Raw genomic sequence first — 11,319 nt, 5'->3', positions numbered from 1 at the left:
TTCTTGGTACAGCAGGAAACAGAGATCCGTGGCACTCAGTTCAGTGGAGGCAAAGTATATGGCAGCAAGTTTGGCTGCATGTGAGGCTATATGGATGAGAAAGATCCTAGTTGGTTTGTTTGGTTCTCATTTGGATCCTACTGTGATTTACTGTGATAACCAGAGTTGCATTAAACTCTCGGCTAATCCTGTATTTCATGATAGATCTAAACATATTGACATCAGGTACCATCATATCAGAGATTGTGTGCAGTGGAGGATCATGTTACTTTCGTACATTCCAACGGAGGATCAGGATGCTGATATTCTGACGAAGGCTCTCACCAGGAGCAAATTCGAGTACCACCGAGGCAGGATAGGGGTTGCTGATAATCCATATCTTGTCGAGAGGGAGTGTTGAGATTGCAACAAGATGATGGAGCTTAGTGAAAAGAGTCGCCTTCACTAAGTGGGCCCGCAGGCTATTTTTGGCGCAAGTCTATTTTTAGACTATGTCTATTTTTAGACATATGGATCATGTCTATGGATTGCAGGTTGCTGTTTATGGATGATTGATCAAGTTGGGAAAAAAATAGATGGACTTCTATTTTTGATGAAAGTGTGAGTGATCACAGTGTGAGTGATCAAAGTCAAAAATAGAAAAGTCAAATATTATTATCTCACAATAATATTTGGACTATAAACTTAATCTTATTCTCTTGGAGCACTTCAGTTTGAGCTACAGAGGTGGCACATGCAGCTGTCAGAAGGAAATACGCTTTTCTTATGAGTCAGTTGAGTTGTTGCATGCATGACTTCAGTTAGAACTCAATCAGTTGAGTTTGGTGGAGTTGATTGTGGAGTTGATGGAGTTGTGTTCAGTTTAGCTTTGTTAAACTAGTTGTATTTAGTCTAACTGGAAAATAGACTAGAGATGAGTTGGGTGAATTAGTTATTAATTAATTCACAAGTTATTAACTCATAATACAACTAATGAATACATCAGTTAACTCAGTTGCATGTCAGTGCATGTTCAGTTCAACAGGGACAGGTGGTAGAGAATCAGATTGCTATCAGTTGTGACTATAGTTGTTCACCAGATCTTGCACAATTAAGGGATTGAGTATGCCAATGAGTTTTCCCACGTATTTTCCCACATTATTGTTGGGTGTGGAGCCTGATTATCTTCTATAGTACCGACATATTGGACCCCAGTTCAAAATGGGGCGGCAACGCCGCCCGTAAAATAATCGCTGCTGTGGGGGGTTGCCCCCCCCTAGCGGGGGGTTTCGGGGGCAGCGCCCCCGAAGCTAAAAACAGCTGTAAAATTGCCTTGTAAAAGTATAGTAATTTCTAGTCAATCTGGGCCGTTCATTAGGCGGATGATCTGACGGTAGAACTTATGTTTAGTTTAGGGTTTTTTGCCCTAGAAGGCAACCCCTCTCTTTATATGAGGGCATTGTATTTGAGGCTGAGAGAGAGATGTGTATTCGGTGAGCGAGAAACATAGAGGTGAGACTGTGAGAGAAAACAGAGGATATTACAGCGGTTTTGCTGTAGGTTGTATCTCTTCATTTTTCTGGATAATAGAAAGGAAGGACTGGCTGTTCGGGGTGGATGTAGCCCAAACTGGGTGAACCACGTATATCTGTGTCTCTCTTGTTTTGTGCATTTTATGTGTTTATATTTCTGCAATATTTTATGTGTTCCATTGCTCCGTAATATATAATTTTCTAACAACTGGTATCAAAGCCAGGTTTATTTGGCTGATAAACTCGCAGGAAAGAAGGGTTCCTGGTTTGAGTGGGAGCAATGGCAGAAGATGGTAAGTTTAGGGTCGAGAAATTTAACGGCCAAAACTTCTCGCTGTGGAAGATGCAGATGGAAGATTATCTGTATCAGAAAGATCTATACCTACCATTGGGCGGAAAAACAAAGATGCCGACGGGTATGAAAGACGAAGAATGGAACCTTCTCGATAGAAAGGCACTCGGAACAATACGGCTGTGCCTTGCTGCGTTAGTCGCTTTCAACATTTCGAAGGAAACCACGACAGCAGGTTTGATGGAGGCGTTGTCGAAACTATATGAAAAACCCTCGGCCTCGAACAAGGTATTTCTTATGAAACGGTTATTCAATATGAAGATGTCGGAAGGTGGATCTGTTGCAGACCATTTAAATGATTTTAATACAGTTACAAGTCAGTTAAGTTCTGTAGGGGTAAACTTTGATGATGAAATTAGAGCTCTGTTATTCTTGTGCTCGTTACCAGAAAGCTGGAATGGTTTGGTAATGGCCATCAGTAACTCTGTTTCTGGATCTAGTACTTTAAAGTTTGATGATGTTGTCGGTGCTATCCTTAGCGAGGAAATGCGACGGAAAAGCTCCGGTGAGACATCGGGAAATGCTTTGAGTGCAGAGTCTAGAGGAAGAAAAATGGAAAGAGGAAAGAGCTCAGGATATCACAGTAAATCAAGGAAAGGCAGATCCAAGTCCAGATAGGGGATAGTGTGCTGGAAATGTGGAAAGAAAGGACACCTAAAGAAAGACTGTAGATCTCGGAAGGGAAAAGAAGGAGATGCACAGCAAGAAAACAATCATGAAGCAAATGTGACAGGTGAGGTGTTACAAGATGCTTTGATTCTTTCTTTTGAAAATATTACTGATTCCTGGGTGGTAGATTCAGGGGCTTCATTCCATGCCACACCTGATAAGAAATACTTTCATGACTATGTTCAAGGAGATTTTGGACAAGTTCGTCTGGGTGATGATAAACCCTGTAAAATCGTTGGAATGGGTAAGGTTCTTGTAAAACAGCAGAATGGAAACCAATGGCTATTAAAGGAGGTAAGGCATGTTCCAGATCTAAAGAAAAATATGATTTCAACAGGGCAGTTAGGTGGTGAAGGTTGTGTGACAACTTTCACAGATAAAGCTTGGAAAGTCACCAAAGGAGCCCTGGTAATAGCAAAAGGCGAAAAGGTTGGTACATTGTATTTATGCAATGGTATTTCTAACTCTGTTAATGCTTTAACTTCCAAAGGAGCAGATGCAGCATTATGGCATCATAGGCTCGGACACATGAGTGAAAAGGGGATGAAGATTCTTCACTCAAGGAATTTGTTGCCGGGTTTGAAGAATGTTGATTTGGACTTCTGTGAGAATTGCATTTATGGAAAACAGAAGAGAGTCAGATTTCTCAGAGTTGGGAAAGAAAAGAAGAATGAAAAATTAGAGCTTGTGCATACAGATGTATGGGGACCTGCTCAGGTATCATCTCTTGGTGGCTCTCGTTATTATGTTACTTTTATTGATGATGCAACTAGAAAAACTTGGATTTATTGTATTAAGAATAAATCTGATGTATTTGATACTTTCAAGAAATGGAAAGCTTTGGTTGAGATTGAGACAGGAAAGAAATTGAAGTGTCTTAGATCAGACAATGGAGGTGAATATTGCAGCAAATATTTTGATAGGTACTGTTCAGAGCATGGAATTCGCAGAGAGAAGACAGTTCCAAGAACACCACAAGAAAATGGTGTGTCAGAAAGGATGAACAGAACAATCATGGAGCGTGCAAGGTGCATGAGATTGCACGCAGGATTGCCTTTACAGTTTTGGGCAGATGCTGTAGATACTGTTGTTTATCTAATAAACAGAGGGCCTTCAAGTTCCTTGGATGGTGGTGTTCCAGAGGAAGCATGGACAGGTAAAAAGGTAAACTACTCTATTTTAAAGCCTTTTGGTTGTGAGGCCTTTGTCCATATTGATAAAGAAAATAGAACAAAGCTTGAGGCAAAGTCAAAGAAATGTACCTTTATTGGATATGGTGTTAATGATTTTGGTTATCGCTTATATGATTACGAAAATCACAAAATCATTAGGAGCAGAGATGTAATATTCAATGAAAAGGTCTTGTATAAGAATCAGTTGCAGGAAAAGAAAGAGGAAAAGGAAAACAAGGAATACGCAGTTTTTTATGAAATCACTGAAAAAGTAAAGGTGCCTGAAAATAATAATAATCAACAACCACAACAACAGCAACCACCACAACAACAACAGGCACCCGAAACACCTGAAAGTGGTGTTAGAAGATCTACCAGGATAAGTAGACCCCCTGAACGATACTCTCCTTCATTATATTATTTATTGCTGACTGATTCCGGTGAACCCGAATGTTATGAAGAAGCAATGCAGGTTGAAAGCAGGAAGAAGTGGGAGGTAGCCATGGAAGAAGAGATGGACTCCTTAATTCATAACCAGACTTGGGATTTAGTCAGGTTGCCTGTAGGAAAAACTACATTGAAGAATAAATGGGTTTACAGGCTGAAAGAAGAAGATGGAGGAAAACAGAGGTATAAAGCTAGACTTGTGGTGAAGGGGTTTGCACAGAAGAAAGGTATTGATTTTGATGAAATATTTTCTCCTGTTGTTAAAATGACTTCAATCAGAACTATTTTAAGTCTTGTAGCAGCTGAAGATTTGCATCTTGAGCAGTTAGATGTAAAGACAACCTTTCTCCATGGGGATTTGGAGGAAGAGATATATATGCAGCAGCCACAAGGATATGAGGTGAAAGGGAAGGAGAAACTTGTGTGCAGGTTGAAGAAGAGCTTGTATGGTTTAAAACAGGCTCCAAGGCAGTGGTATCTAAAATTTGACAAGTTTATGTCTGAACAAGGTTATACTAGATGTCACTCTGATCATTGTGTTTATCTGAAAAAGCAAAATGATGGCAGCTATATTATATTGTTATTGTATGTAGATGACATGCTTGTTGCAGGATCTAACATGCAGGAAATAAATGTGCTCAAAAGAAAATTGGCAAATTCATTTGCAATGAAGGATTTGGGTGCTGCAAAACAAATCCTTGGTATGAGAATAACTAGAGACAGGAAAAATAGAAAATTAACATTGTCTCAGAATGAGTACATACAAAAGGTGTTGAAAATATTTAACATGCAAAATGCAAAACCAGTTAGTACACCTTTTGCTAGCCATTTCAAACTTAGCAAAGAAATGTGCCCAAAGACCCAAGAAGACATGGATTATATGTCTAAAGTTCCATATGCATCAGCAGTTGGAAGTTTAATGTATGCAATGGTCTGCACAAGGCCTGATATTGCACATGCAGTGGGAGTTGTAAGCAGGTACATGAACAATCCAGGAAAGGAACATTGGATGGCAGTGAAATGGATTCTCAGATATTTGAGAGGTACCACAAATCAGGCATTATGCTTTGGTGGTTCAAACATATCCCTACAAGGATATGTTGATGCATATATGGCAGGTGACAGAGATAATAGGAGGAGCACTACAGGATATGTATTTACTGTCGGAGGAACAGCTGTCAGTTGGGTTTCAAAAATCCAAAGTGTTGTTGCACTTTCAACAACAGAAGCAGAGTATGTTGCTGCTACAGAGGCTAGTAAAGAAATGATTTGGTTACAAAGGTTTATGGGTGAATTGGGTAAGGAGCATGATATGGGCACGTTATACAGTGATAGTCAAAGTGCCATTCATCTTGCAAAGAACTCAGCATTTCCTTCCAGGACAAAACACATACAGCTCAAGTACCATTTCATACGATCAGTGTTGGAAGATGGAGAGTTGAAGCTGGAAAAGATACACACTAGCCAGAACCCTGCAGATATGCTAACAAAAGTTGTAACCAGGGAGAAACTGAGAATATGCTCTGTTTCAATTGGTCTTCAAGGATGACGATGAAGATGAGAAACAACCAGGTCCAAAGAGGAGTCATTGTCCAGCAAATGGAGCAGCGGTGGAGTTGCTACAATCAGTCTCCAAGTGGGAGATTGTTGGGTGTGGAGCCTGATTATCTTCTATAGTACCGACATATTGGACCCCAGTTCAAAATGGGGCGGCAACGCCGCCCGTAAAATAATCGCTGCCGTGGGGGGTCGCCCCCCCCTGGCTGGGGGTTTCGGGGGTAGCGCCCCCGAAGCTAAAAACAGCTGTAAAATTGCCTTGTAAGAGTATAGTAATTTCTAGTCAATCTGGGCTGTTCATTAGGCGGATGATCTAACGGTAGAACTTATGTTTAGTTTAGGGTTTTTTGCCCTAGAAGGCAACCCCTCTCTTTATATGAGGGCATTGTATTTGAGGCTGAGAGAGAGATGTGTATTCGGTGAGCGAGAAACATAGAGGTGAGACTGTGAGAGAAAACAGAGGATATTACAGCGGTTTTGCTGTACGTTGTATCTCTTCATTTTGCTGGATAATAGAAAGGAAGGACTGGCTGTTCGGGGTGGACGTAGCCCAAACTGGGTGAACCACGTATATCTGTGTCTCTCTTGTTTTGTGCGTTTTCTGTGTTTATATTTCTGCAATATTTTATGTGTTCCATTTCTCCGTAATATATAATTTTCTAACAATTATAGCTTGTGCTCACGTCCAACAAAGTGTGAGTGACTGTTTTGCAGGTGAAAAATGAGTTTAGTAAGCCATTCTCATCAGTTCTTGAGCAAGTATTGAGCAGTGGAGGCAGGCAAGCAGTGGAAGAGATTTGGAGATCTGAGCTGAGCTGTATTGTGTGTAACAGAGGTGGAGATACTTGTGAGAAGTATTATGATGTGTAATGTTACATGACTCAATCATTAATATACAGATAGTGTGGGGTTTTTAGCGAGATGCTTTCCCCAGGATACATATTGTGTTAATGTGTGAATGCTCTTGATGTTTTATTGTTATTGATGCTGCTATATTGATGATCAACGTAGAGGAGCTTATGTATTGTGTATGTTTTCCGCAATAGTACATGATCAGGATAATCTCCATTGAATATGTGTTAAATTATTCAAAATTTCTACATCCAGACAATCAGCGATATTGGCAAGTGTTTCAAGATGATGAGGAGATTAAGGATTTTCTACTAAACAAAGGCAAGTTCAAAGAAACGTCAATTGATGTAGAAAATGATGAGGGCAAAGGGAATGGTACAGATGAAGTGAATATCAATGAAATGGACGTATTGCAGCTGAAGAATAACATCATTCCTAAAGGTTTGATACCTCTAGAGGAACTTTTTGATCAGGATGATGTAGCCCGCAAGCCAACATTGCAGCCAACAGAGAAGGGTGTAGAAGAAGTCAACATCGGTACAGCTGCCAATCCAAAGTTGGTAAAATTGTCCAAAGCATTACCGCCAAAGATCAAGGACAAATACATCAGTTTGATGGCTTCATTTGCAGATGTGTTTTCTTGGGACTATTCTGATTTAAATACTTATGATACAAATACTATTCAGCACACAATACCCATCAAGCCCAATCAAAAACCATTTAGACAGAAGCTGAGAAGGATAAATCCAAAGTTGCTGCCATCTATCAAAAAGGAGGTAAACGGTTGTACAAGTCAAGTATCATTGTGCCCATCAGATTTTCAGATTGGATATCTAACTTAGTGCCTGTACGCAAGAAGACCGGTGAGATCCGCCTATGCATTGATTTCAGAAATCTAAATAAAGTCTCATTGAAGGAAAACTATCCATTGCCCAAGACGGACCATATACTTTAGCGAGTAGTGGGGGCATCTCGTATGTCACTCCTTGATGGTTATTCTGGATATAACCAAATTTCTATCCATGAATATGATAGAGACAAGACAGCATTCACCACCCCATGGGGAACCTTTCACTACGCCAAAATTCCCTTCGGTTTAAAGAATATAGGTGCCACATTTCAGCGGGCAATGGACTTGGCTTTTGTAAATGAGAAGGATGTGTTTCTGGTGGTGTACTTGGATGATTTGATGGTATTTTCCAAATCTGATGAAGAGCACATGCATCACCTAAAAATTGTCTTTCAAAAGTGCAGGAAATATGGTTTATCACTGAATCCTAAGAAGAGCTTGTTCGCCATGGAGGAAGGCAAATTACTTGGGCACATCATTTCAAAGGATGGCATTCATATAGACCCAGCACGTGTGCAAGAAATTCAGCAAATCGATCTGCCTAGGAACAAAAAAGAGATACAATCATTCAATGGTAAGATGAATTTTCTGCGTCGCTTTGTGCCTAATCTTGCAGAACACTTAAGAGAAATGACCAACATGCTTAAGAAGGACATCCAGGTGAAATGGACAAAGGAGGATGAAAAATCTTTCAACTTGGTCAAATTGGCCCTTTCTTCAGCTCCAGTTCTAGTCAGCCCGGACTATACTCAGGATTTCATATTGTTTTCATTTGCTTCTGAGCACACTATGGCAGCAATATTATTGCAGAAGAGAGATGATCATGAAAGACCCATTGCATTCTTTAGCAGGGCTATAAGGGATGTAGCTTTAAAGTACAACATCATTGAGAAGCAAGCCCTAGCATTGGTGAAGGAATTGAAGGATTTCCGGGTATATATCCTACATTCTCACATTCTGGCCTATGTTCCTAATACTGCTGTAAAAGATGTTTTAGTGCAGACTGATCTGGAAGGGAGAAGAGGCAAATGGATTGCAGCCTTGCTGGAATATGATGTGGAAATAAAGCCTACAAAGCTGGTCAAAGGACAGGGGTTGGCGAAGCTAATGGCCGAGTCAAACTTGCAGGCCTTGGACATAAATCTGATCGCTGCCATGTCCGATGAGAATGAGGAAATATCATCTGTTTAGGTATCTGAAATGTTTTCTTTGTCCCCATGGTATTCAGATATAATATATGTCCTGAAAAGTCTGTCACCACCGCCCGGCCTGACTAGAAACAAAGCGAGAACACTCAAATTGAAGGCTACAAAGTTTTGTATTTTGAATTCTGCATTGTATTGGAAAGATCCCGGTGGCATTTTGTTAAATTGTTTGGTGGAAGAGGAGGCAAAGAAAGTCATAGAGGATTTCCACGGAGGAGAGTGTGGTGGTCACCTTTTTGGGAAGTCAATAGCGAAAAAAATTTTGAGAGCAGGGTACTACTGGCCTACTTTGTTTGCTGATGTGTATAAGATGGTCAAGCGCTGTCATAAATGTCATATTTTCGAAGGAAAACAGAAATTACAGCCTTTGCCACTTAAGCCTATTGAGGTGAGTGCTCCCTTCCAGCAGTCGGGGTTGGCTTTCATTGGGGAAATTCATCCCGCCTCTTTCGGACAACGTAGATGGATCCTTACAGTGACAGACTATTTCACAAAATGGATTGAGGCAGCCCCTACCAGACAAGCCACAGACACGGTAATCATTTCATTTCTCGAAAATAACATCTTGTCTCGCTTTGGTTGTCCAAACAAATTAATCACCGATAATGCAACAACTTTCAAGTAAAAAAGGATGGTAGAATTTTGTTATAAATATCACATAATTTTGGGTCATTCAACTGTCTATCATCCGCAAGGCAATGGATTGGGGGAATCTTCGAATAAATCATTGGTCAACATCATCAAGAAGCTGCTGGAAATAAATAAAAAGAGCTGGAATAAGAGGTTGGTCCATGCGCTTTCGGCAGATCGGATCAGTCAGAAAAAGTCCATTGGTATGTCACCGTTTGAGCTTGTTTATGGAGTGGACACAGTATTCCCCACCTCTCTTGCTACCCTGGTGGTCAGACTTCTTCAGGAGGCTGGCAGTGAAGAATATCCCATGCAGAGAAGGTTGAATCAAATGATCCACTTGCAGAAAACAAGAGAAGAAGTTTTCAAGAACACATCCAAGTTGCATGAGAAGATAAAGAAAATCTATGACATAAAAGCAAAAGAAGATAAATTTTAGTTGGATGATGTGGTGCTGAAGTGGGATGCAAGGAATGAAGAGAAAGGCAAGCACGGAAAGTTCGAAAATCTTTGGAAAGGTCCTTTCAAGATTGCAGCATATAGGGGTCAGAATGCCTTTCTTCTGAAGGAAATGAACAGGGAAGAGTGTCCTAGAGGGCCGATCAATGGTCGGCTGCTCAAGCTGTATCACTACTAATCTATTAACACTGCTTCCACTGTCATTGTAAATACCATTTTCATTTCAGTTCGGTTTCAGTCTGTAAAGTTAGTTTTTGAGTTATTTCAATGTCAAGTTGAGTCAATTTCTTGGTCATTTCAGTTTCATAAATAAGTCAGAGTCCTGTGTTGTTTATCGAAATGATGACTCCATAACCCAATGGACAAAAGGCACTATCTAGCTCCTCCAGAGATCTGCTATTCTTGGCACCTCCAAGGAGCTACCATCCCCCATTGGAGCCAATGTTAGAGTCAGTCTGGTCAACCCTCCATCAGAGATCAAAACTCTTTGTGCATTTCAATTTCAGGTGTCCCGCTCCATTCACTCAGCTATATTTCGCTAGGGGCATGCCATGATCTAATGGAGAAAGTCATGCTAATCATTTCCCTTCATGTCCACCTCCTGCTGGCTCAGGTCTTTTGCCAATAATCACCAAAGTCCATGATAGTCAAGGTCTAGTCCTTTACATGACAAAATTCATTTTCTATGCTTGGGTCTAGGAATTCATCAATTTGGTCTTTGAAACATGTCCAGAAAAGCCATGCAGGCCAGAGGGAGGCCCTTACACAGCTATGGTTCAGAGAGCTTCATCGTCACGTGGATAGACTTCGACTCTTCTTCAAAACTCTGTTTTGAAGAAAAGTCAAACAAGGTCATTTATGACAAAATTTTCCAAAAAATTGCTAGTTGAATTTTTCAGATACAGTCATGGTTTCCGTGGCCAAATGCCCTGTCATACAGTCCCTGCAAAGATTTGCCGAAAATTTCATCATTTGAGCCAAAATGTCAAAGGGAAAGTGAAAATCAGTGTGTTTTAAAGTCAGTTAAAAAGTGCAAAACACAACATTAGAAAAATGGGTTTTCAAGGAAGCAAAAATTAAACCCATCTCTTCCAAGGCTATAAATACATGTTTTGACCCAAATCAAAGGCATTGTGCTGCTACAAGACTTGGAGAAGACATTGCAAAGGCGTGAGTGTGAGATTGGAGCATTTGAAGTGAATGGGAGCAGGTTTTAGAGGGCACGGCGCACATACCCAGGAGCACGACGCACACGCAGCCAGCCCACAGTTGAAGGTTTACACAGGTACAGTGCATACAAAGCGCGCGGTGCACATAGACCAGGGGCCGAAAATCGTTGCCAAGGTACTCCAAATTTTGGTGGATGCTATAAAATCAAGAGGTAGGCCTTATGACATCACCGGTTCATCAAATTTTGTTAATGATATGGTGTTTATAGAGATGTTTGAATGTCACCCAAATGCATAAGGTCAACCATAAGAAATCACCTAGAAAATGATGGCTGGGGTTGTCAAAACGCGTTGTTAGTGCCAAGGTTTCACTCCACTCACCTTTTTCCCCTCACCTATCATTTTTCCCATCCTCCCTTTATCATTTTTTCCTAAACCCCTTCCCT

Source organism: Pinus tabuliformis, chromosome 8, assembly GCF_031772625.1.
Source record: "Pinus tabuliformis cultivar Carrire ecotype Pingquan chromosome 8, CPIR1, whole genome shotgun sequence".
Taxonomy (NCBI): Eukaryota; Viridiplantae; Streptophyta; class Pinopsida; order Pinales; family Pinaceae; genus Pinus; species Pinus tabuliformis.
Note: the sequence above shows the minus strand (reverse complement) of the source record.